This window comes from Vidua chalybeata, chromosome 6 (genome assembly GCF_026979565.1).
Source record: "Vidua chalybeata isolate OUT-0048 chromosome 6, bVidCha1 merged haplotype, whole genome shotgun sequence".
Classification (NCBI taxonomy): Eukaryota; Metazoa; Chordata; class Aves; order Passeriformes; family Viduidae; genus Vidua; species Vidua chalybeata.
The window spans coordinates 40,443,111-40,470,870 of record NC_071535.1 but is presented as its reverse complement, the minus strand read 5'-3'; the positions used below and the strand labels follow the sequence as shown (position 1 = coordinate 40,470,870).

General features: G+C 41.9%; 1 protein-coding gene across 4 annotated transcripts in view; it reads left to right on the top strand.

Moving 5' to 3' along the window:
• TSPAN18 (tetraspanin 18) overlaps positions 1-27,760 on the top strand; it is a 123,227-nt gene that overhangs the window by 42,260 nt on the left and 53,207 nt on the right. For 2 of the 4 annotated variants that reach the window (XM_053945392.1, XM_053945394.1), the window contains exon 2: positions 20,446-20,576. The gene's annotated coding sequence lies outside the window, so the exon portion shown is untranslated. Of the gene's footprint in view, positions 1-9,015; positions 9,200-20,108; positions 20,158-20,445; positions 20,577-27,760 lie in introns of all 4 variants that reach the window. The other 2 variants (XM_053945393.1, XM_053945391.1) reach the window with 2 other exon arrangements.

The window sequence follows — 27,760 nt, the reverse complement described above, 5'->3', positions numbered from 1 at the left end:
GAGAAAAAACCCAGGTCTGTTTATTCCTATCTACCCTATGAGACGAAGGCTTTAGCTCATCCTCATCTGTGGCCAAGAAGCTTGAAGTTTGCTTTTGCAGCATGGCTTGGCACTGGTGTGGCCCACAAAGTGGAGCAAGTCACTGCAATTGCTGGCTGCCATGGGGGAGTGACCTGGCACGTGGGTGTCAGTCAGGTATGCAGCTCAGCTTCCACAGGCTTGGCACATCAAGGTGTGAGAAATGCTACTCACTTCCAAAAATTTAGAAAGGTTTATTAAAACCTTATCAAAAGCACAACAGAAGACTGAATAGAGAAAATATTACGGCGCTGGGAGCAAACAATCTTTCTCACCATGTGTTCACCCACACAATGGAGGTTTCACCTTTTAACTCTTTAGCTCCTCCCAAAGTTCTGTCCGTTGACTCCTTCTTCTCTGTCCAAGTGTGGAGTTTACTTCCTTAAATCTCGATTGGAGGTCAGATGTTGCCATAGTAGCAAGCTGACCCTCCCAAATGTCCCAAACCCAGGCTGTCCCTGATAACAACACAACGGGGGGTAAAATATAAGTCTATAAAACTTCTCTTAACATACACACATGATATCTGCCTTTTAATTGTGAGAGTCAATCATTATATTACTCATCTATCACAAAGGTCACTACCTTGGCTAAGCCAGCACAAAGTTTCTTTCCATTTACCTTATCCTATCCCCATAAATTAAGATACATTTGCAAATTAATCTACCAAGTTTGGAGTGCCTCATGGCAGCCCTGCAGAGGGGTTCCTGTCTCTGCTTTTGTAGCAATCACATTAAAACCAGCACCTCCTTACCAAGTGAGAATCAGAATGCTTCGAGCTCTGCTGGCTCCTCATAAGCTGTGCTCTGTTAGCTCCAAATATTCTTTGAACACTCTCTTCTTCAAAGGTGCTTTTCAGGTAGAGTGAATTGAAAACCAGGAGAGATTACCACGGGGTGTTTTTTTCCTCTCTGATTTTGAGAGGAAGTATAAATTCAAAATGTTTTCATAAAAGAGTCCCCAAATGTAGCTGTGTTCTCTTTAGTATAAGAAAGGTAAAAAGGATGCAGTGCATTGACAGTTATCTATCTGCTGATTGCCACATGTACCAAATGTCAGGGTGAGATTGATGGCCTTAGAAAATAAATCCACTGAGGCAGGAGGAGTACCTTCCTTTGCTTTTTTACAATGCTAAGTGTGTGCATTGTCTGTGCTGAGCCAGTGCTGAATAATAATGAGTGACTACAGTTAGTGTCTAAGCTAAGGGAAGCCAGGCCTCCAGCCAGCCTGGGGTTAGGAGCTCTGCCGATTATTCAGTTTAGTTTGAGCCAGCGATACGCATTTTGCCTAAATGCCTGAGTTTTTTCTTCCCAATTATTTTGAGGTCTAGGAGGATACACTCTTTTCTGTAGAATTTCTATGAAATCAAAATGTTAAAATCTAAAACCTGTAAGATTAGAGATTTAATGCTTTGAGCATGTTTGTTTGCTTGTTTGTTTGTTTTTATTCTGAGAAGAACTTTTGGCTAGAAAATATCAGTTAGACCTGTGACTGGAAAAAAAGGCAATCACTAAAACAAACAAATAACCTCTCCTCCTTCTAACTTGCTTTATTTTGAAGGGGGTGGAGTGTGACAGGATTTTGAGTCTGTTCAACATCTAAGAAAATCACACATCAGAAAGTGAAGTTTTCTTGCAAAGTCTTCTTTCCTGTCTACCTAGGCCTCTGTTTTTCTAGTCTGCACAAGTCCTCCTGTTGTGTCTCACAACAGTGCTCATCTGGTCCAGTGAATTTGCATCCTTGTCATCTAAGGAGGTGGCTAAGGTAAGGAAGTTGTAATTCCACCTCTCAGATCTCTTTTTAGACATCCTTGAAAATGGATCTCTGGAAGTCCAGTATCTGACTGGAGTGGATGGAGGAAAAGGACAAGGGGTTCTGCCTAATCCAGCTCAAAACTCCTGAGAGCACCCAATAAAAATTATACCCTGGCTGCTTTTAAAGTCTATTTCCTACTCAAAGCAGGGATTTGTCCTTGGTGGCCACTGTCAAGTAGACAGCTGGAAGTCTGGCTCTGTATCCCTGAGTGACTCTGTGTTTCATGGCTATTTGGGGTGTTGTTAGTTATCAGCTATTTATTATCAGTGTTTCATTTTGGAAACAGGATTGACTCCCTGAGATACAAGGCTCCTGTTTCCTTTGGGGAAGAGTGCTTGGTAGCTCTACATGTGGTGGCAGGTGGGTTTTGACAGCATGTTTTCCATTCAGATGTTTATGATTTTGGGCAGGTTCATATCTGCTATTTGTAAAATCCTCTTCTCATTAGGTTAAAGCACTTCAGAGTTTCAGGACCAGCTGCCTTCTTCTCTTAGCCCTCATTTCTTTTTCTCCCAAGCCACCTTCTGGTGTCTCTGCATTGTGCTGAGTCAGCCCTGTTGCTCTTGCCTGCATGTGGGTGTTGCACATGTTATCAACACAAAAGCCTCTGGACAGAACAGCCCTGCGGAGAACAAGCTGGAGCAAAGATGTGATGGGAATGTTTTGCTGGATGACCCAGCTGGGTCACTTGGCTTATCCTTGCTTGCGGAAGTGAGGTGGCTGCTTTTATTCCTTACCTTGTTGATACCTAATGAGAATTTTTACTGCTTTGGTTCAAAGGGGAGGCCACTGCTCTGAGGGTTTCCTGAATTGGGCAGAACAAGCTGTGCTTGCACGTCTGCTGGGTGCTGTTTTCAGGATGAAGAAACAGGAGAGGAAAAACATATACCTTTTGTTAAGAATGCAATGTAATATTTAGAGTTTTCTCTTCCATCTTATATTGAGGATTTTGTTAGCTTATAGGAGTTCTGGTGCCTGTTGAAGTTTGGAAATAGGGTGTTATGTTTGAAAATATCGTATTTTTCTCTAAAGTCAGTGTGGATAAAACACAGAACTTAGAAATAAATTTTTGAGAGCTGAATTTCCAGTGGGAAAGGAATTATTTTTGCTTGCTTGCTAGCTGTTTCTGCTGGACTAGAAAGACAAATTAAGGTGAGACTAGACCAGCAGAGCTGCAGTGGGAGGAAATGAGAAAACCCTCTTTGATCCCAAATGCTCAATCAAGAAGCATTTGCCAGCAATGTCAAATGAGATTTGTAAAGTCCTAGGTAGAGGCAAGTGGGGCCTAGAACTGAAGAAAAGGAGGAGGTTTCATACTATAAATTTGGTTTCAACATATTCAGAGTTAGTCTTCTTTACCTACATAATGTGGGGGTTATTAACCTGACTGCAAATGGACCTACTGGGGAGTTAAGTGTCACGTGGACAGGATTACTACGTTTTGAAAAGAATTTGTGCTGGTGACTGCAACACAATAAATGTAATAAGTGCCTCTTTAGATCTTCTATAAGTGGTAAAGAATCATTGATCACCCTGTGGGATGGGGGCTGGGGAGCTTGTTTTTGATGTTTTAGTTCCAAGTCAGAAATGAGAGCTCAGAGTTGTTGATGAAAAGAGCACATAAATTTGTTATGATTATCATTATTATTATTCATTTTTCTGTCTTAAAGAGACCGAGAGGGAGTTGGTGCCGAGGGATGAGAAATAAATCATTAGCATCTTCACATTTGCACTGCAGATTAATCTGGGGAAATGAGGATGGTAGTTTTTGAGCCTCTTGCATATTTTCCAGGTGAACTATTTAACTTCATCTTTCCTTTTACTTTTTTTCTAACCAGAGAGTTTTCCACGTACAAATTTAAAAGGTCACAAGGTTTAGCAGAAATCAGAAGCTGATTTATTGCATAAGTACCCTTAGCAGGCATTTTGGCCGATGCTGTATTAAAGTTTGTTTTAAATTATGCTATTTCTTTTCCTTCCACTGAAAGATGTGATTGGGTTTTTTTATATTCCTGCTCCACTTGCCTTGTGCTCGCTTTGCTAAACCTTACAATGTTCTCAGTGCAAGAATGATTTTCTGATTGTTTCCAAGTAAATGTCCAGCTCAGAGGGCTGGTGGTGGCAATTCTGACATTATTTTGTGCTGCCCTCAGTATTCACACTTGATTTCTCCTGCTGGTCAGTATGTAACAGGTAAATCTTGGAGTTGCTAGGAGCAAGGCTGTGCTGTGCGAGGCAAAGGAAAGTGATGGCTGTAGCAATACAACACAGAGTGAAAGCTCTGGCTGAGGGAGCTGTGTTAGGTATTTAGAAATGCATCTTTAGTGGAGACAAGAAAAAAGGGTTCTGACTGCTTGTGAGCACTAGAGATCCTCTAACACATGTTCCAACAGCAAGCGTCTTAGCCAGAGTACTGGAGGTAATTAGTCAGTCTGCCTGCATTCCTTCTGCAGCCTCAATTAATTATGAGGCTCTCGCTAACTTCTGGATCAAACCATTCTGTAGTGGTGTTAGAGGATGTTAACCAGCTGCCACCTTCAATTTCCATTGATACTTTATAAATACTGTACAAAAGACTTGAAACAAGGCCTCTTGCTTGTGAGTGCAAGCTCAGCTCCTGCTGAGCACTTCCTTCTTCCTCCCTGAGCACTTGGCCTAAGAGGAGGAAGATGCAATCCTACCTGTACTGATAGCAAATACAAATGCTACAGTAAGAAAATGGTTTGGTATGCTTTAAGATGGAAGCTGTTGCTTTTAGTGTTTCATCCTTTATTGACTGAAATATGAACACGAGCCGGCAGAGACATGTAAGCAGATTCAATGGGAAGAGCTGTACTGCAACACAACTACCAGTGTCTTTCTTGGATAAGGTTGACAGGGAAAGTAGGTTGGATCTTTTATTAGGTCTATTGATACTGTTGGGGGAGGTGGTCTTTTAAACATGTAAATGTGGTTTCTCATATCTGAAATAGAAGCATCAGCCTTTGAAACTAAATAAATACATGTTGAGAACACTTTCCCCAAGTTTAGCAAAGTTATGTTAATCACTTAGACCATCTGTTGGAGAAAATGTAGTTGTGAAGCCAGGATAGGTTAGTGGCACATTAGTGAGAGAGGAGATAATAAAACTATTTGTTTCTCTATGACAGAGTAAAGTTTTTGATAATTACTTGCTTTTCCTGGTGGTGTTACAGTTCCTTTTTAGAAGTAAGAAAGATGTTTTATTCGTTTTTAAAAGATACATTTTCTGTGAGGCTCCAAAATTGTGGTGTATTGGCTTGGTGTTCTCATGACAGCAAAGTTCCTCAGTTTAGCAGGAGGATGAGGTTAGGATCTTCATTGCCTGTAGCCCTGCCTGGGCTGGGAGATCTCCAAGGGTTCCTGGGCAAACTCTGTCCAGCCTCTGTAGCTGGGGAGCACGAAACAGCTACACTGCTACTTTATCCTGAGAGGTAGGAGGGCAAGAACTGTACAGGAACGAGTTAAAGTCGGTCACCCCAAGAAGTGTGGCTGGTTCCTAATGGCCTGCTGCCTGAGCTTTTCAGCCTGACAGCATCTCTCCTCATTAAACACATTGTGAAATGTTGAAAAATGATTTGGATGTCTTTATGACAGTGGCATTTGCTCAGGAGGAGCTGTCTGTTTATTTAAATACAGCCCCAAAGGAGGTGCTTGTTTTCCTAGGATTTCCTCTAACTGCTGACTCAAACAGGAGTGTGTCACTCAGGAGAGTGTCCAGGAAAGGGACATCACTGAAGCCTGGCTGAGTGCTGGCAGAAGTGTGATTAATCTTGACTAGACAACTGTGCCAGAGCCACTTCCAAAATGCTGGACTGCAAACCAAACACAGAGTATACTTGTGACTACTCTCATGTCCTTTTCAATTACTTTGTCTCACTCTCAATTCCAAATACATCAGTCTTGTTTGAAGGCTTCCTTATACCCCACTGATGTGCTAATGCAAGTTGTAATCTGTCCTTGTTACAACATTTACTGCCACTAAAGCTCACGTGGACAAGGAGAGGTACAATTGCAGGGGAAAGCAGTATTTAGCAAGAAGTAACCATTTACTTAAGTTGCCCTCCTACTTTTTGGGAGATATCAAGATATACCTGAGAGCAAGTTCTTCATCTGGTCTATTACTTGACTTGAAGGGAACAGTATGAGTGTTTGAGACCCCTTGTAAAACATACAGGAAATGCAACAAAGTCTCATGGTTGTTAACATTTCCCCAAATGTGTAATTCACGGAAGCCTGTGGAGATATGTTGCACTGCTGAGCTGTAACAAGTAGGAATCTAAACTTTTTAGGAGGGGCAGGTGGTAGAACCCCCAATGAATGAAGATATGTGACACAATGTAGAATCCCAAACCCTCAAATTGTGTGGGAGGGAGGTTGCTTCTGCCCTTCTGCTGCTCTGGTTTCTGTGATTTGGCAAACTGGGTTATTTAGTCAATGTGATTCATTCCTCTCAGACCATCCACTGCAGTGCTCCTAATTTCAGGTCAAGAGGAAGGAAGCAAAGGCTTCTGTGTGAAACAAAGGACGTCACGTACTGATCTCCATTGTTACAGCAGTAGAGGAACTGGTGTAATAACCAAATGAAGATCAAATGAAATGCAAAATTGATGAGAGAAGCAGAATGATAAAATAATTTTAAAATGTTGCAAAATCTCTGCAGCAATGTTGGCTCCTGCCATTTTATTACTGAGGTTAAGGAAACCTAGTGTTTTTACAAGATATGTGGCTCCAGGAATTTTCCTTCAGAATAAGACCCTTCTAAAAATGTATTTCCTTTTTCTCCTGGAGTAGATCTCATTAAGTTGAACAGGGCCAGCTTTCCTTGTAGTCCATAACCTGCTGTTTTCCTCATGAACTGGGAGGCTCATGAATTTTCCATCCAAAACTGCTGCCATGAACCTGGGGGACTGAGGCTTGGTGGTGACTGCTTGCTGCCTCTCCGTGCAGTATTGGTAAATTCAACAAATAATTGATTTAACAGTGCAAGAAGGTCACCAATCTTCTTTTTATAGCTGTCATGTACAGCTTGAGATCCCTGTCCTACAGGTCTTAGCTCTTGGAAAATACATCACTAGGAGGGCTTGTAGTCTTCTTTTTTTCCCACCTGCACAATGGTGGCAAATCAGGTGCTTTAAATTTTTAAAGGATTAAAGAGGGCTGTGCTGTGTATTAAATCACAGGCCACTGTTCTTCTCCAAATCAAGAGAATGAAATTGTTATCTGGTATGGTCACCTGCAGGAATGAAATTGAATAATGGCATTAGGACATTCAAGTACAGATTCATTGACGTCAGATTTTGCTCAAATTTGGTGAGAGCGAATCAGATTACTCAGCCATCAAGTTTCATCATCATGTCTCCATCACACACTAACGGCTTATGCCTTGGGGATCAGTAGAATTATGAGTAAAGGTATTATTCTAATGCACCTGATTGGTTATAGAATGTAATACAAGAAAGAAAATGCCTTTTCAACTCCTGGTATAATTTCTTATGTCTTTTCATGATGAATCAACTCCTGGTATAATTTCTTATGTCTTTTCATGATGAATCATAAATGCTCTTTTGATATCTACACAATAATTTGTTGATATCTACACAATAATTTGTAGAAATTTTTAAATATATTTTTATGTGAGTTCTTCTATTGACAAATTGTCTACAAATAACTTACTGGCTTTTCAACTGCACAAGTTATTTGAAATTATTCATAGATTGCTTCTTGGTTTGCTGATTGTTTACAGGCAATTCCTTTTTAGTATTCAGTGGCTGGTATTCAAGTGTTCAGCTTCCAGCTGCACGATTCAGTTTGTATTTTGACATATAGGTCACACAATAGTATTTCTGCTCCCTGACTAAATGCGTATAATTCATAGGATCTAGCTTCTTGCACGAATATTTGCATTGAATTACAAAATTCTTATTCTGCAGCCATTTTTAAACACTTGATTATCAGCAGAAACTGAAACAATCCTTTTTAATCTTATTTACAGAGTATTTATGGGAATGCTAATGCACAGTGGACATTACCATAAATGAACAAATTTGCTGTAAAGCTTCAGTTATGCACTCAGCTGCATTTTTATTAATTTCACTGTCTTTGCCCATCTTCTTGCTATGATATCAAAATATTAATCATTTGAATATTTATTTTTTGGCATATGTGAAATTAAGTAATTTTATGAAAAATTTATACATATATATTGTTGAGTTATAAGCATTTCCTGTGGAAACTGCATATAGTGACCTCCACCTTCAGTGATGGTTGCAGAGTGCCTTATATGTATCCTTCCATCTGATTTTGCAAGACTTTTCCTGTTATATGTTGCTAGAACTCCATAGTTCTGTTTAAAACCACAATACCATGAATATAAAATCAACAGACAAAATCCAACACTAACTGGACAAGCCAGAGCCATTAAATGAGCAATAGCCAGCTGCTCTTATGGGTCCCAGTCTTTGGTTTGTGTTCTCACAATCCCTTTTTCCCCTGCTGCCCCCAACTGCCCCTTGCTCTGTAGAGATAAAATGATTGCAAATGTGGAGACATTTCAGTCCAAGGATTGCGTTGGAAAACAGAGAGCATGTTTGAAATTCTTGTACACATTTCTAAAATAACATTGAGAAACATTCCCTTCTGCTGTTCAGATAAGGGAAAACTGCCCTCGAAGAACTAAGGTGTCCAAAATAAAAAATATAATTGGTATTTCTTAGTATGGTCCATGGATCATTTTGAAAACACTTCTATTATTTTTCTTCACATATTCAAATAACCACAGTGCAAGGCATCTGGTCTCTCTGGATTCTGTTTGCTGTATTTCCCTACACCTCTCACTGGTCCCTGGGGGTCAGCAGGGTGTTTATTACAAATGAATGTTTAATGTCTGCCTTGGAAAGCTTCTTGTCTGGCTTGGAATTTCTGATTGCAGTGCTGTGGAAAGATCTGCATTTGGAGAAGGGCCCCATGGAGCATTGTCTGGTCCCTGAGAGTAGTTCCTGCATCTTGTGATTTCTTTTAGTGAAGGTTTCCTTGTCTTACTGCTTGGCAGCTTATTTGGCAGAGCTGACACTGATTATTTTGTTTGACTTTCTTTGTTTCCAGTTGACCCCTGGTACAGGAGTCCACTGCAGTGAGAGTGAGCTGGGGAGACAGGACAGTCAAAGGAGATCCCTGACTCAGCTGGCCCTGGGTTCCAGCAGGACACTATGGCAGCTGTTCAGAGGAGACACTGAAAAGCAAAGCCCAAAGTGATCCAAAATCTTCCTCCACCTGTCTTGCTTCTGAGGTGAGGACCAAGGAAAGAAGGCTTTAGTTGTAGACACTTGTGCTTCAGCATTACTGACTGCTTTTACCTGGGATGGCAGCTGGTGCCTGAACCTTAGTTTTCCTTCCCACATGTCTTTAATTTAAATGTAGCTGGTTTCTGCTGTAGCTAGGAGATGGGAGTGCTCTGAATGCTTTAACAGCATGTAAAAACTCTGGTAAGTTCATTCTGAGGTGTACTTAGGTGAGGGATATGCACACTACACCTCTCCTCACTGTCTTGAGACTGACAGGATTGTGCCTTGGAGGAGTTGTCTGGTAATTTGCCTGGATGCACTGGAGCTGTGGAAGTGCTGAGAAACCTTTCAAAGGCTGTAAATCTTGATTGCACCATCCATCGGTGTGAAAGAGCAAGGTTTCACAGCCTCCCAAGGCTTTGTCCTTTCTCCCAGTTGCTGCACTCACTTTCCATGGGCAGAAAGCATCTCTCTGATAGAAAGCTCCTCCATAGTCCTAGCTGGAGCTCTGTGCAGACAGCTGTACCTTGTCAGCTGGTAGCTAGAGTTTTCTGAGGGCCTTTAAACACCTAACTCCACCCAAAATGAAATGCAACTGTCTGTCCAGAGCAGCTGTCTTAGGAGCTATGCCACAGCTCATCTGGAAGCCTTTTGTGTGCTTGTGTGGCCCGAGAGACCAAGACAAATAATGCAGAGGAGAGTGTTTGTGTAGCTGTTTCCTTGTCATGTTTTCCTGATGGTAATGCCTACCTAACTAGTTGGGATGTTGCCTCCTCTAGATTCTTGTGGAATGCTGCAGTTAAAAGCTAAGTACTAGTAAAAACTCTTGTTGCCAATTGTAAGGCCAATAGACTTATATTAGTTCACAATGTCTTTGCCAAACTGTTTTACAAGTTGTGTTGGTCTTTTTCCCCGTCTCTCAGTTTCACTGTTTCTAGGCTGGTACAAAACACTGAATTGCAGATGTGCCCTTTATTGAAATGCTGAAAAAAAAATTGAAGCTGAAATTATAGAAAAGCACACAGGGGAAGGTCAGGCAAAAGGTAAGGCCATGGTTATTTTCAGTACATACCTTTGCAAGCAGCTCTGTAATAAAAAAAACAGAATGCAGAGTCTTGGTTGGAAGGAATAGCCTTGGGTCCCACTTTTTCTGGAGGAAAACTGGGAGTCAGACCCTCTCTATTGTTCAGGCTGGTAAAAAAAGTTTGGCTTCTACAGACTTCTACATGACCAGGCTTGGAAAGACAGGCATATCAGCACGTGCAGCATTTTGTGAATACTTCTAAAACTGTGGGCTAATGAACAAGGCAGAAGTCCAACCATTTATGTTAGTGACATTCAAAGTTTTGAGAGTGGGACAGATAATTTCGGTTTAATTTGAAACACTTCCAGAGGCCAGGTTTTTCAGAAACAGCTAAGTATTTCTTGCCTCAGGAGCTTGAACTCCCAGACTGAGACATTTGTACTGATGTATCCCCAAACCACTGACCACTTCTAAAACTTTGCGAAGCTAGCCTCAATACATCTGTTTGGGATATGTTTATGGTCCTATTGCAGAAAGAGTGTTTTGCCCTCAATTTCAATGGAATTGTAGTTTCCCTTGGCATCCCTCCTTCTCTTGTATTCAAGGCTCAAAAATGCTCCTTCTGTAATTGCCTGAGTCCTCCAAAGGGGTATTCTCTGACAATACAGTGTTTTTACAACAGAAAACATTGTTTCACATTTTAATAAGTGTATTAATAACTGGGAAAGCTAGGAAGAGACCTTTATTTTCTGACACACTGTGACAGTGAGCCAAAGAGCTTGATTTCTGCAGCTTTCAGAGGGATGGCATCCCATTTCTCCAGTTCTGGGAGATCCTTTGGGATTCATCCAGTGTTGTTGCAGAATCTCCAGAGTATTGTACCATATAATAACAACAATTGTCCTTGATCTAAACTGCATAAGCATCTCTACACTTGCAAGTTCCATTATGCTTCACTGTTCTTGATTACTAGCTCTTTAAACAGCTGAATGAGAGGGCAGAAGAGGAAAACAGTGGGATGGGTTGGGGGGAAAGCTGCTGATGAAAAACATTTGCAAATAGGGAAGATGCCCTTGTAATGAAAGCTGGTATGAGTCCTTAAAAGCACCATCACCAGAACATACCAGCAAGAAATTAGTATCTGCCTTCTCCCTAGTCAGTCCATTCTGATGTGCTGTAATTCTGCTGAATGCCACACAACACAAAATGGCTGTAAGGTGCTCAAACAATTGAGCCTTAGCTAAAGAAACAATTACCTCATCCCTATGTTTCTAACACATGCTGGAGTTCCTAATACATTTACTGATAGTCATGTTTCTTTTGGACCATTGAAAAGTTTTGAAGTTTTGACCATTTTTAACACTGAATTCCAGGAAAAAAAATTCTGTCAAATTTGTTCTTTCCTGAAAGATTGGTGGTCAGAAAGATTTTTGTATTTGTTTGGGTTTTTTTGTGTTTTTTTTTTTTTTTTCTTTGTTTGTTTTTTGGGTTTTTTTTTGTTTTTTGTTTAATGTACAGAGAATGGAAGGGAAAAAGAAAAACACAGCTCTTATGACAACTTTTTATTTTTGTTTTCTGGGAGAAAAATAGAATGGATGTATGTCTATGCCTGGCGTTAACTTAGAGTTCTTCTTTATCTTGCACTGCTCTTTGTTTTTCTGATTCTGTATGTTCTTAATTCCTTCCAGTTACAGGCTTTCTTTCATTAATAGGTGCCTTTCTGTTGTGCAGACAGAGCAAACCCTTATGAGGCCTTTAAGATTTACACTGTTAATAGTATTTACATTTTGGCATCTGATTCTTGGTACTTGAAAATCTAGTAGCTATTTCTGTAGGGCTCAGCTCTGCCTTTACTCAGTTTTCTGTCATGGACAGCCCTATTGCTCAATGACAGCGTGATTTCCATCCAAGCCAGTTAAACTGTACTTCCATGTGTGGTGTGTGACTTTGCTGGCTTCCATGTTCCAAGGAAGTTTATTCACTGTTAATTTTAAAAGTTGCTCTAATTTGACTTAGACAGGTGGTGTATTTGCACTATACCCTTCCATGATAGCCTTTATTCAGAACTAAAGTTCAGTAATTTGAAGAAATCAAAGCTTTATTGTGGCTTGCTTGTACCTGTGCACAGCCAGAGCTACCCCAGACTCTAGGAAGAACTCTAGTTAAGAACAGCACAAGTTTGGGCACTGAAGTGATGCAGAAATGATGTAATGTGGGCAAGGAGACCTGACCTGCTCAGTGGGGAATATAGAGAAGGATTTGAGGGGAGAGGACGGTTTCCTCCATGTCTTGGAAAAGCAACTTTTCTCTTTGTTCTTAGCAATTTGATTTCATGTGCATGCTCATTACTTTGAAGGACCAAAACCTTTGAACCATGAGCTAGGTGCTGGGAACATGATGAAAATGCCAAGACGTGCTACAGAATGGCTTTGTTGCTGTGGTCAGGATTTAGGTGGAGTAGCAGGCATTGGAATGGAATTTTGCAAGATTTAACTCTTCATTTCAAGAGGATAATGGAACAACATTGCATGTCCTTTTCCATAACTGACTGTGGCTTTCTCTTTGGCCTTTATCACTTGATTATTGGGTTTTGTATACTTTTTCCTCTTGAAATACTCCTGCTAAGCCCTTTAAAATTATTATGTGTTTCAAGAAAAACAATCGGGACTTAAGAGACATTTTTTTGAGAGTGGGGGAATCTGGAGTTTGTTTAAAGAAAGGGGATCTGAAGAAGATAAAACAGAGATATCAGTTATGCAGAACTAGTGACGCATTCCAAAGGAGAGTTGAAGAGCTATACAACTCCATGAAGTGCTCCATTCTGTATTAGCTTTTTCACTGGGAAATCTTTTGAAGGACCAGAATCACACACACATGTATTATACATAAAACTCCATAATAAATGAAAGTATATTTGAATCTAACACTGCATGAGGAAGCCCATGGCATTCTCATGGAGCAAGCAAGCTACACTAAATTCCCTAGGCAGGAATCAAAGCCTTTCCAAACTAACCTCATTACCAGCAGATGTTTGAATTGCTATAATAGACATGCACCCTTGCTGCACATACTGTGTGTGCTGCCTTGAATGTCTGTTTTTTTCTTCCCCTTAAGTGCTCCTGTAATTCTGGGTACATCCTGCCCAAAATTTTCAACATTCCTTCTCAGGTGAATCTGAGGCAAAAGCTACAAGAGATAGATGAGAGCCTTTAAAAAGTAGGATAGAAAACTGCCAGATTGTCAGAGCTAATGGAGTGACAGCTTGAGTGTGAAAACCCAAGTGCTGTGCTGCAGTATCCCAGGGATCAGCCTGCCCTTTATTCAAGGAAAGAGGAGAGAGCAGCAATAGCAAACCTAAATTAACATTTCAGGCTGACAGAAAGCATCATTTCTGAGTCAATCAAGAAAAAAATAACTTGAAAAACAGATCGACTGTTGTTTATGCGCTACAGATATTTCAAACTCAAGAAAAACTGAGGAAGTACTGATGGTTGTTAAATGATGATTCAAAATTATTTGAAGTAGCTATTAATATTGCAAATGCTTCTGTTAGGCAACCTACTTCCTTGGGGTAAGTAATTTAATCCTATTGCTCAGAAGTGCAGTTGGTTTCTTCTTCCAATAGGTTTGGGGCACAGAGGGCATTTGAATTAATGAGAGGCAGACATAGTAGGGAAATACTCCATTATCCTTAGCCTTTGGTAAGTCTGGCTAATTAGTGAAACACTTGAAAGAGATGTCTTTCATTTCCATGCAATTTCAAAATAATTTTGTCATCTGATAGGGTTGTGATGTGTATTGACTGATAACACATGGGTAATATATGAAACATCTATTTTGGAAGTACCTACACTAGAGTGGTTCTGAGTTGGTGAGTTTATGGTCCCATGATTAAGTATATTAAAAAGCTTCACGAAACAACACCTGCCAGCGCTTATTCATTAAAGTGGGGGGGGGAGTGGGCATTTGGCCTCTTTGGGGCAATATTTGGGTGCCAGTTAAGAATTCCTTGTGTTTATTTACATCAGAATCCCTAAATCTCCTCCCCATGAAAATGAGTAGCCTATCAACTCTGTTTGTAAGGATGAACTTTACAAGCTGTAAAAGGAACAAATTTGAGTGAAAAACAGGAGAACAGGAAAGGAAGAAACAGTGATCTCCACACTGAAGCAATAAACTTCAAGACTGAAGATGTTTCCTTCCCAGTTTATTCACTGGCTTCTTGCCCGATCTTCACTGCCAGTATCTCTCCGGATTTCTGTTTCCCATCTGTAACAAGGGAAATGCTATTTTTTTTCCCCTGCTTTTTATTTGTTTAGTCAGCTAGCTTTTTGGTCAGGGAGCTCTTTTATGCTGCACACAGTAAGAAGCTTGGTCATGTTGGACCTCAGGGGACTCTTCTGACATGAACAGTAACATAGGGGCAGGAAGATGTGCAAAGGTATGTTTGGGAAAGATGGCCAGTAGTTCTCTTTTATTTTTTCCCTTTCTTTTTTGGGGGAGGGGACAAATTCCTTTGCCTTAGTTGTCAGGGAAGTTAAAGTATTTCTGAAATGTAGCTTTGAATAGTTTGCCACAGTTCATTGTGGTGCTCAGTAGGCCCAGTAGGCTTCTTTGTGGTAGGATCCCCTATTGCAGTGGTTACCATGAATATGATTGCCATTCTTGTCATTGGTCCCAGATCAGGTAGTTTTTCCATTTAGGTATAGGATATAGGGTATAGGAAAAAAATCTGTATTATTTTGTTAGCATTAAATAGTAATTGTGAGTGTTAACAGTTGAGCAGCCGGCAGTGTTGGTGGGGAAACTTCTGGAGGACAGCACAGTCCCTGGTCACAGCCAGCAAGGTTTCATGAGGGGAAAATGGTGCTTCTCAAACCTCATTTCCTTTTACAGTACAGTAACCAACCCAGCTGATCTAGTAAAGCCAGTAGATGTAATCTCTTTTTGGACTTCAGCAAAGCTTTTGGTATTCACAGTATCCTTTTGGACAAAACATCCAGCACACAACTGGATAAACACATCCCATAATGGGTGAGCAACTGGTTCTCACAGGTCAGGCACAAAGACTTACAGGGAATAGGGTAACATCAGCCTGGCATTTGGTCACTGGTGGGGTTCCACAGGGCTCAATCCCTGGCCCAGCTCTCATCAACACCTTCATTAACAACTGGAATGCAGGACTTGAAGGAATACTGAGTGAGTCTACTGACAACATTAAACTGGGAGGAACTGTCAATTCCCTTGGACAGAGAGGCCCTGCAGAGAGACGTGAGAGATTGGAGAGATGGGCATTCTCCAACCACATGAAGTTTAACAAAGGCAAGTGCCAGTTTCTGCAGCTGGGATGGGGCAACCCTGGTTGTGTGTATAGATTAGGAAATGAGAGGCTGTACAGCAGTGCCACAAGAAAGGGACATGGGGGTCCTGGTTGACAGTGGATTATGAGTCAGCAGTGCCCTGGCAGCCAGGAAGGCCAAGCATGTCCTGGGGTGCATCAGGCCCAGCAGCACCAGCTGGGCAAGGGAAGGGATTGTCCTGCTCTGCTCTGCACTGGGGCAGCCTCAGTTTGAGGGCTGGGGGCAGTTTTGGGTGCCACAATATAAGAGAGTGTCACATTATTAGAGAGTGTCCAAAGCCATGAGGGTGATGAAGGGTCTGGGCAGGAAGTTGTATGAGGAGCAGCTGAGGTCACTTGGTCTGTTCAGCCTGGAGAAGAGATTGAGGGGAAACCTCATTCCTTGCAAGGGGAAGTGGAGGTGCAGGCACTGATCTCTTTTCTCTTGTGGCTAGAGGCCAGACCTGAGGACACAGCATGAAGCTGAGTGAGGGGAGGTTTAGGTTGGATATTAGGAAAGGTTTCTTCACCCAGAGGGTGTTTGGGCACTAATACAGGCTCCTCAGGGAAGTGGTCACAGCACAAACCTGACAGAGTTCGAGAAGCATTTGGACAATATTCTCAGGCACACAATTTGTCTCCTGAGATGTCCTGGGTGGGATCAGGACTTGAACTCCATGAGCCTGATGAGTCCCTGCCAACTCAGCATATTCTATGATTCTATGAATTCAGTAGGGTAGAGGTGGTGGATTTGGCCAGTGTCTGATCATGTAATTTGATGTGCACCCAGATGTGTGCTGGCTGTTCCCCACAGCATGTTGAAGAACTCTCACACACACTTGATATACCTAAAAGGTTTCAGAGGTGAGTCAGATCAACCTGACGCATTGGATGTTGTGACCCACATTCTCCCTGGGCATAATTTCTGTGGGAAAAAAAATATTGTGTAGGTAGATATGTACCTTTAATTTTCTGACATTGTAACAAGGCTGTTTTCAGCAGGGCAAAATGCATTTTGCCCATAGTCTGGTCTGTAACTGGAGTTGCATCTGGTGCTCCTGGGAATGCCAAATCTCACATCTGATCTGAAATGCCAATGAGCCCATATGAAGCAGTTAATGTTTGTGTGAGGTTTTTTAGTCCTCATTACCAACCTGATAGAAAGATAATTCCTCAGCTGTTGTTCCAACCTGTGGGATTTTATCCACTTAATTAATTTTCTTTCTTGTTAAAAAAGATCTCTTTTTATGCAACAAGGAACTGCATTTGACTAGCTTTACAGAGACTCTTCTCATGACTGTAGCAAAGGCACAGAGGCCCCAGAAATTGGAGGGTGAGCCCTAGGGGCAACATGCTTGTGGAGGCTGATCTTGGAAATGCTGCCTTTTCTTCTAAGGGTGAGCTCCTGGAGGGGAGTTAAGTCTGCACAGTGGAGGGGATCCTGGCTCCTTCCCTGCTCCCCTCTTTTGCTACCACTCAGCAATAAAATGGAAACTGGTGACATGACCAAAGGATAACAAACCACTTGCTGAATGCCTGCTAAGAGTTTAAAATGCCAGCCTATACCACCCTCCCCAACTTTTCAGCATGTCATCAAGCTGTCTATGTAAATAAATACACATATCAAACAATAAGCAGACGCCTTTTTAACATGCGCTGTTTCAGGCTGAGATACTCAGTTCTGGTGCAGCTCATCTCAACATCTGTCAAGTTAATGCCAACTCCACAGCTCCCTTTCACTTGTATTTAATGCACAGAGATTTGTGTTGTGTTAAGTAATGAGGAACTGGCTTGCTTTACATCTGTTTTGGTGTTATTTCTGATGCATAAAATATTAAACGGGAATGCTTTGTGTTCCTCCTGATGTCTGTGTCAGTATGTAGTGCAAACTCTCATTGCTTATGCTTGATTAAGTGGCTTTAGACAACTATGTGTGTGGTTGTACAAGTATACAAGGAAGAAAAAAATGTAATTTGCAAAATATACAACCACTGGGGCCCCAAAGCATAGAAACATTGAGGTGGGGAGAAATCTATGACGAGGGTTGGATTTAAAAGAAAACTTTTTTAGAAACTAAATTCCAGTAGAGTCAGTTGTTCTCCTTAAATCAAACTCAGGAGCCGCAGAGTCTAAAGCCTCAAGGGTGTGGGGCTCAGAGCAGTGCTGTGGGAACAGCAGCCATGAGCTGCCAGTCCAGGTCAGGTCATGTCTAATCCAGGGTCTTGTCTCTGATAGCAGCCAGCACTGATTAGAGAGAATGTAAGACTGGGGCAACAACTGGGAGAAATTCCACACTAAGCTTTTGTTTATTTTTGTTTTCATATTAAAAATGTATTGAGCCCAGATGATCCGCAGACCACTGGGCCTACTCCTCTATTGAAAATTCACCTGCCTGCTAGAGAAGTGTTGGATCCTCTAGTGCTGCTGTCCATCTCTGTCCCTCTGCATCAGCCTTGGAGAACCCTGCTTTTTATTTCCTTAATTCACATTTCTCACATGCTACTGCTTTTGCTCTGGTGAGATACTAAGGAATCACATTTTTTTAAAAAAACAAGCCAGACCGACTCTTTATGCATGCAACAAGTGTTTAAGACAGCTGTCTATCAGACTTTTTTTGGAGTCTGCTGAGAGAAAGGAGAATATTCCTGCTGCCCGAGACACTTTCAATTGGATTACATATAAACAAAGCAGAGGGGAGAGGAGGGGCATGATCCTCCACTGGAGAGGAGGATTTATATGACCTAATATATCTTGTATTTCTTAATGTTCCTTGAATAGAGATGATTGAAATCTCTCATCTGAGCAAGCACACACAGAAGACAAAATACATTATTAGTGACCCTATCTATATTAGAGCCCTCTGCTTCTGATCACAGTGGTGCATCAGCTGGAATAGTAATAGGGGATGAATGGATGAAGGGGCTTGCCTACATGGACAGGACTGTTCTTCCATAATGGAAAGGGAAAATTACTACTAAAGATGCCATTGAATCAAAATTTTGATGATTCTTGGTATGCCTGCCTGGGCCACTTTCCGTGTTGTGGTTTCAGATCACTTTACTAACTTGAATAAACTTTTCCCCTCACTGTCTTCAAAGGCTGGGAATTAATATTCAATACCTTATGTCTGAAAGAACTAGGACTGTGTGCAATAGGATATGTTTTTGTTAGGAAGCAGGCACTTTGTCCTGTGCAGAAGTGTATGGATGTGCATTTTCTGCATACAAGCACTTGCACCTCTCAAATATTTGCCCTTCCCCTTCAAAGAAACTAGGATGTGGCTGGTATGTGTGTATTTGAAATGCCAGATTGTACGGAGCAGAGAAGAGTTTTGTAAACAAACACCCATGAGAGGATGAGCCACAGCTGAAAGCACTGAGAGTCCACTGGAGACACAGGCATGGAGAACATCTGCCCAAGTACCATTTGGTGGGCTCTTGCTCTGCTCACTAGACCATACTGCCCCTCTATTGCATGTAAGATGAATGTCCAGGGTGCAGAGCACTCCTCACCAATGTTCCTGTGTTCCCACTAAAGCTTCTCTCTCATCCTGGGGAAGTGTGAAATAACACCTCTGCGCTGGGGAGCAGGGAGCTGCTGACAGAGGGCTGATACCCTGTGCGTGGGAGGAATTTCCTTTCATGTGGTCTGGTGTGACATTAGCACTTTCCAGCTGGCTTGTAGGTGGCTTTGTAATCCCTGGATTGACAAATGGCAGTTCAGCTCAGTATGGCTGTCATCTTCAGACAGCATGACGGAGATGGGGAGCTTGACATGTCCTGCTGCAGCCCTGTCTCAGTGAGGAGTTGCTGTGACAAGACCCTCTCTCCCAGCTGTTCATCTTGATCCTGAAGGAGGTGCTAAGCACTGTGTCATGCAAAGGGGTCAGAGATGCTACCTGATGTTTCATATGGACAGTTGGTGTTGGCCCTGAGATCTGGAGAGGCTGGGCAGGGCAGAGGATTTGCACTTCAAAAGAAAGCAAATCAACAAGGTAGACTAGAGAGGAGAGAATTAATATTGTGAAATGGATTTACATGGCGCCATCTTCATATCTGAACTGGAGCTGTCAGGGAGAATGAGATCCAGACTCACTGCTGTTCTCCAGAGAGGAGCTCTCATGGAACGATTGCTCAGTTAAAGTGATGGCCCCACCTCTGTGCCCTGTGTCTGGCTGATTTCTGCAAGTAGAAAACAGACACAATCTGGCATGATCCCTTCTCTCCCACTGGCCTTTTGTGTCATTCTGCAGGCTCTGATTTACCTTCTTTTGCTTGCCTTATTGCTTTCAACCCTTGAGCACCTGTTGGTATCTTCCTCCCACCCTTACCTGCCTCTTAACTCCATCACCTGCTTTTTGATCATCACTCATTTCTGGCTCCCTCCATTCAGAATAAGTGGTACTTTAACATCTATCCACTAGGTGAACAGATGTGTGCATGTTTGTTGCCTACAAACAGAAAGGGTGTTTGTGTTAAACATTTAACTACCTATGTTTTATCACATACCACTCCATCCTCTGTTCTGGAACTTGTCTTCTGGGGACTCACAGCACCTCTTCCTGGGCATGACTCTTGTCTGCTGCGCAGAGGAGCAAGAGGGTAAGATGTGGAACAACTCTGTTCCTTCCTTCTTATTCTGCTAGAAATAGTCCTGTCCAGTCCAAGCTCTTTTCTGGTCAGCCTAATGAACTGGAAAGTAAGGAAGAAGATTTTGCCTTTAGTCCTGACCTTGACAGGGTCTTCAGGGTCACTGGGAGATGCTTCCCCTCATTTCCTTCAGGTGTACAAGAAAGAGTTGGTCTTTACCCAAGCAGGGGGAAGTAAAACAAGGTGGCAGTCTTCTGGTCCAGTATGTGTCTTATGTATTTTCCTTGCTGTTTCTGACAGGTTGATCAGCCTCAATCACAGTGTTAGAGACCTGAAGCAAGGATCCTGACAGATGCATATTCAGTACAGCCTGACTTTGTGAGGAGAACAAGTATTTCCCTGAAAGTCTGTCCCCTCAAAGCAGCACACAGGTAAGGCAGACAGTGCTTCTGATGCTCAGGTTCACTTGCACTGGATTGAGCAAATTACTTTTCCCATTCATTTGGCTCAAGAAGGGCTTTGTCACCACTGCCTGCCATGTCTGTAGGGATGAAACCTTACAATGTATTTATAGCATGAGGAACATTTCTCAGCAAAAATATACTTTCAGAGGATCAAGACTGCCCATATGGTTGAGATAAATATAGGTTAAAAGCGTGGGAGGATTATGCTGAAAAAAGAAAAATGTTATATATGAGGTATTAATAAAGTAATATTTAGATTTTGTGTTCTAAAATAATTTTGTATTGAAAATACCTTAATTTAAACAGAAAACTTTTTAAGAAAAAGAAATAAAGGATTGTATGTTGTGGAGAAAGGGGTTAGTAAGAAATTAATTTAATAATGTTTTCAACTCGGAAAGATGTATCAGGTCATCCATAAGTGGGAAAAAACAAACACAAAAGCCTTGCAGTTCTAATTGCTATGACTCATGGAAACCAGATCTAGAAAAAATTAGGCCCTTTAGTCCAAACTCTTAATCCCCTACTGGTATGTAACATCATTCCCAGCAGCATCTACCAGTCCTCATTTAAAGGATGGGATTTTCCCTTGTCCCCTTGGGATACTATTGCACAGGCTAATAGAATTAATCTGCTTACTTCTCTTTCAACCCCTGACCGCAGCAGATGCAATTAGTAGTAGGTGAAGGGAGGATTCTGTTTCCTAGGCTGTATTATGAAGGCTTAGGGCTGCATTGTGTTAAACCAGACATCAGTTGCAAGCATGTTTGCATGAGTGTGGCTTATCTGTCAGTACTCATTACAGCCCCATAAACGTCTCTGAACTACATTTCTCAGAGTTAGGAGCTTGTCTACAATCGGAATTCAGGATCTGATAAGGTACAGACTAATGTATTCGAATGCCTGTGAGAAAGATAGTATGATTGGGAACTAAAGTAAAATGCAAAGTCCTATGCTGCCAGTGCTAGAGACTCAAAAAGGCAATTTACTTCTCTGCTTCTGGAGCATTCTGGTCTCTTTGGCTTTTCTCCCAGACAATTTGGTAGGATGAAGTACCTTTTTGCTGTGTGTGGTGCTGCTGGAGGTACCACTGCACCTTTCAATCTGTGAATTTCAGGCTTGTCTTATTGGAATGGTGTGGGCTTCTTCTAATGTTTACTGAAAGGCTCCAGTTAAACAATCAGATAAAGTCAAATAAATTTGAGCTGGAAAACCATAGCTGGATGTATTTAGTTAATACAAAGTAGAGCATCTTTCTGAGGCATTTCACCTGGTTTTTTTTTCTTTTCCCTCAAATTTGGAGAAGTTTTATTAGAAAGAACAGCTAGTTTCTAAAGCAGATGAATGTCAGAATGCAGATGACCGGGTTAAATCTGGAGAGTACAGCAACAGCTGAGCTGTACAAATTCCTTGTGTGGATTAATCCACTTCCAAAGTGAATTAAAAACAACATCCTAATAGAAAAAGCAACTGCAATATAATTGCCATTGGATGTTTGAATGAGGCTTCAATGTGAGATGGAGCCTGGGGTCCTGAAAAACTGGGCACGTGCCAGCCTTCCACATGGGCCCTGTCCTCTGGCACTAAAGGAGGAAGTTATAGTCCTGTTCCTCCTCCCTCTCAATAAATCCTGGCTCTAACATGTCATAACTCCATTTTTTGGAGTATTTCTTCAAACAGTATAATCTTAGCCACTTAGCCACTGGTCCAGTCTTTCATTATCAAGATAATTTAATTAAGCTTATTAATATCTAAGTTGCTTGTGTTTGTCAGATACAAAATTCTTAAACACTGAAGATTGCAAAGCTTTGGTATGCTTAATGAGTCCTGTGCTAATTTTCCCATTGTTTTTAATTACTTGAAACTCTTTTCCAGTTTGGTGCTTGGCTGCTTCATATGGTTTCATAATGTACTTTAAAGCATGGGGAGGTGGAGACTAAAGCCAGGGGTAATGATCCATAGCACTCTGGATCATCTGCAGCTTATGTTCCCTGTCCCTGCTTTGCCAGTCAAGTTTTATTCCAGTGAAAGTGTCAGTAAGCCCAAGGCAGATAGGAACTGCTCCTCCTCTCCCCTTGGCTTTTTCTTTACCCTGGAGGTTTATCTTGCCGCTTGCTTTTTAAAAGCTTTGCATTAGCTGGGGGGGGGGGGCATGAAGTAAAAGGCATGCTTTAAATACAGATGCTGGTGATAGACCTTTCAAAAGCTGCATTTCTCAAGCTGGGAGCTATTGACCCCTTTCAGTGCAGTCACAAAGAAAGTCAAGAGGAAACGGAGGGTGAGGGCCAGCAGGGAATATATATATATATATATAATTTTTTTCCCCCAAGTCTGCTTCTTACTCCACCCCCTGCCAAGCTGGCTATTGTTTGTGCCTCCATATGGGATACCAGTGGCCATATAAGGAAAATGGCATAATGTTACATTCTTTCTAAAAATTGATTTCTTACAGTTACTTTTTCTTCCCCCCCTTGCTGAAAGTTATTCTGTTTTGATGCAAGCTCTAGGCAAAAGGAAAGCGGTAGCCCATTGTACGCATGGTACAACGTCTTGGGCTGTGCAAAAGACTTACTTTGTCTCTATTATCTCAGTTCAGGTGATGAGGCAAAGCAGGAAAATGGCAAATTATGAAGTCCAGCTACTATGACAGGAGGAGAGGATGTTGCATTTTCCTGCATCTTGAACTCAGTAATAATGAGTAATAACGATTGCTTTCTTGCCTTTTTTTCCTTGCTTAAGAGGATGCTCAGGCCATGGGACAGAGTCAGAGAGCACTCCTCTGTGTCCCTTTTCATTCACAATCTACCTTCATATTCATATATGTTTGCAGCTGAAGTGCTGAGTGAGTGGCATGCACCAGTTTGGGCCAGCAGTTTCCTCTCTGTTGGATGGGCAAGCCCACTGCTGGGGATGAGCACAGCCCGACTATCCCAGCAGGCAGATGAAATGCTCGGGCCAGCAGGAAGAGAGGCTGCCAGCAGCACTATTCCGGGGGTGAAGTTCTGCGGGTAGCAGGGGTCAGTCTAAACATGCACCAGCTCAGGAAAAGGACTCCTGAAGTTTGGGAATTTTTCCTGGGGCAACTGTCACTTGTTGATGAACAGAAAGTGCCTGCTCTTTTGAAAAAGTCTGAACTTCAAACACATCCACTTAGCAACTCCTACAAAGGAACAGCTGGAGCAACATGAGCACAAAAAAGGCTAACTCCAGAAAGCAGAAGCAGAGCCTGGAGTAGGAAAAGCATAGGTTTGGGAGCTGGGAAAAAGATAACTCTTGGAGAGGAATGAGCGTGTGCTTGTGCATGTGAGCATAAGATTTGGGCACTCTTGCTTTTGTATCCTCTTGAATTGGGATGCAGTTTTTAGTTGTGCTTTCTGTGGTTGCTGTCACTTCTGGTTCCTTGTGATGCTCTGCTGATTGTGCTGATTTATTTTTGATAAAAATCTGATCAACAACTGATAATGTTGCAAACTTGTTAAAAATTAAAGTAGAAAAACCCAACTCCTTCTTAGAAAGAAGAAGCGACAAATTTTGAGGTGCATTTACCACAATTATGTCACAATACTCAATCTGTGTTTCACTGAGGTGTGATTACAGAAGTGGGAAAAGGGAAAGTACTTTCTATAAACACATTTTTGGGCAGAATATTAATGGTTCAATATTATTATGATGATTATCTCTGTGTGCAGTGACAATATACAGTTTTTTTCTTATTAAAATGTTGAACAGTTTGACAGCTTTTAAAGAAACTGCGATTTTGTGAGAATGGAGTAAGGACTTTTTAAAGGTTCATTGTTTTTTATATAAGCCTGTAAATGGAGGCTGCATTGACCAAAAGAATTGGATATTCCCGAGAAAGATCTAATTTTCTTTGTTTTTTCTTTTGACTGTGAATTAAATTGTTTGGAGAAGCTGTGCTACTCTCCAATACCTACAAAATTAGTCTCCAAGAGAATCTTCTTCTATGATAAACTGTACTTGTACTGGGGAAACCTTCTGGGCTTTACTTTACTCTGGGCTTGGAACAGCAGAGGAATGAGCTCACATAGCTTTTTCTTCACATAAGGCAATTTGGGGCCTCCTAAATGCTGTCCACTGTGGTATCAAGAGGAGATATCACAGCGAGTGGTGTGGAATGATGCGATGGCCCATGTGCTTGGTTCTCAAATTACCAGTGAAGCGGCAAATGGCTTCTGGCATGTACATGGCTGGCATGGGACGTCTGAGTTAGCACTGCACAGATAAATGGGATGCTCCTGGCCCGGCAGCCGTTGTTCCAAGCTCCCTGCAAACTCCCAGGCCACGTGTTTTGGTGGCAGCCTGCTCATATTATAACTGTGCCAGGAGCTGCAGTGGCCGACGTTCACTGTGCTAACCGGGGAGAGAGGAGCGTCGAGGGCGAGTGCCAGGTCAGCCATGCATCCTGAGGGCCTTCTCTGAGGAGCAGAGCTTGTGATCTCAGCTGGGATAGAGGGAGCTTTCAGCTCTTCTGCTGCAGGAGGTGCTCATCAGGCTGTAAGCGACTGCTGACAACGTGGCACGGGTTAGCCCCTTCTGTCTCTAATGACTCTAGGACTCGAATGTCGCTAGAGCTGATTCTGCCAGCAGTGGGTTGACCTTTTGGGAGGTATTGCCCCAGAGCCATGGAGCTAATCCTTCTGATGCTAACTGTGGTGCATGTGGGGACTGGTTTGGGCTGTGCCTGTATCCCTGTGAAGTTGGGAGCTTGTGTAACATGGAAACAATCATGATGGAGGAGGAAAGAAATTGTCATTAGAAATATATCTCTAACAGCTCCTGTCACTTAGATCTAATGCTACAGAGTAATTTAAAGCTTTTTTACTAACTCTATCATGGGTAAAATGCTTTGTCAAGGGAAAATGAGGTTTACCCAATGTGACAGGACAGGAAAGCAGAGCTGCCTTTCATTGCTGTGCCATGTCCTGGGTGGAGTGGCTGAGATAGGGTGTCCCTGAGAATGGCAGTGAAGGCTTTGCATTGCTTATTTTGAGACCTACAAAAGTACATTCACTTTTGATTTGTGCATTTTGAAAATTATTGTGTAAAGCTGGGGGCTTAGTTTAAAAGCTGCTAGAACTATTCTCTCACTGTAGAGATTTCTCAGGAAATAGATACATAAGAGGGGTATATGTGCATGTATTTGAAGCTTTTATTCTTGGACTTATGAGTAAGAGCAGGGATCAGTGAAAGGTGATAACTACTAAAATCAGTAATAAGGATAGTATTACCCTCTAAGCAGTGAAGTGAGTTTGGGGAATTTTGCATTCAATTACTAGCTCTGTGCCTAGATTGCATACTGACAGTGGGAAGTAGTTGATTTCTCTCTGCCTTCCTTCCTCATCTATATAAAGATGCTAAAACAGCTGATAAGATTTTTCTTGTAGGAAATGTATTTTATTTTATGTAGAAACTAGCTTTGTGGATCTTTGCATTCCTTTTCAGAGAAATCTGATGATGAAAAAGTTTTAACTCTGGAGAGTTTATCTTCATATTTTTCCCCATTGTTCCTCCTTTCTGTGACGAAACAGGAACAGGAAGAAAAAAATGAAGAAGTAATCCAGAAATTCCCTTTCCTCTCTTGTAAAACTGCATATAAAAAAAAAATTCTATTCAGCTTACATTAAAAAAAAATAAAATAAAAACTAGTTGATTTTTAAACTTGCAGACCATGAAAAAGGTTATTATTACTATCGAGTGCCTTGACCTGTATTAAGCTGAGGGTTTTTTCTTGCTTGCATTGATGCATCTATTTAGTTAAAATCTTGAGAGATCTTTTGAGAGAGGAGCGTACACATAGGTCAGCTGCTGGCCAGGCTTGTGCACAGTAAAGATAATGATAATCTAATGTCTGGTTTGTCCTTTGTTAGATGACTCATGCTCCCGTTACCTTCTAATGGATGGGAGTTGCATCCTTGGCAGACATTACATTTGTTGACAGCTGTTGGCAGATAAGAAAGTAGGAGCAGCCTTGGACATGCTTGTGCTGGACATTCACGGCTGTTCTCCTCAGAAGCAAGGGTCAGGAGAGTGGAGGTAGAGAGGACATGCAGGCATTTTGTGACTGGGTGAGATGGAGGGGGTTATAAAGGCAGTGCTCTGCTTGTATTGTAGCTTCCAGTGCCCAGCACATGGAGGTCTTGAGCTGAACATGTCTGCAGCTGTTCCTGTCCCAAAAACGTGGAGTAGAGCACATGTATGAGTGGACCAACACCCCCAGCAGCATGTGCAAATACAAATCTATTTCAAAGAAGTATGTTTAAGCAACATAAAATTCCTTTTTTAATCACCTGTGAAAGATTTATTTTCAAATGCCCAATCACTAACGAGGTGCTAATTTCAGATGGACTTGTCTTGACATTTTAAAGTATCTAGGAGCATTAACAAGCTTAGTCCCTACCTGCAGCATGGCAGGAGCCAGCCCCTGAGCCCAGGAGGGTAGGAGGAAGCTTTTCCTGTGAACTGACTTTGTGTAATTGCCACCTTGAACTGTTTCTGGCACTTTTCCCTGGTGACTGCTAACGACAGGATATTAGAGTTCGTGCTATCCAACCCACTGGTTTCCCCGTGCTCTGCAACAGGGTTGTCAGGCTTGGGCATTTTTGCTGCTGTCTGGGTAGCCCTTGCTGGTACTAGAGAGAGAAAGATGGACACCCAGTGCAGTACACAGGACATGTTTGGCAAGGCAGAATTTGTCACTGACTCCTCAAACTGACCTGGACCATTTATAACGTTCCTGGCTGCAAAATGTATCCAAGAGTACATTCCAAGAAAGCTAAAAATAATATCCTCAACCTTAACTTATTTCTCCCACAAGGATTCAGTTAACAAGAAGGAAAGAGCTTTTTCTTTCCCCCCCCCCCCATGCTAAAGCTCCCAGCTCTCAGAATGGAGCAATAAGTTTATCGCAAGTTATTGGCCTGAGAGTTGGATTCATGTATGGATCACGTTACTGGAAAGTGTAATTATTTGCCAGGACTGCCTTTGCTTTTCCATTTCCCTTTCCATCTCTCAGTTCTGTATGTTATCTGGTACAGCACTGAAGGCCAAAGTCTCTCTGAACTGATTGGAACCAGGAGTTGGCATTCGGCTATTCTGGGTCCTTCTGCCAAAAGCCAGTGTTCAAAGTAAAGACT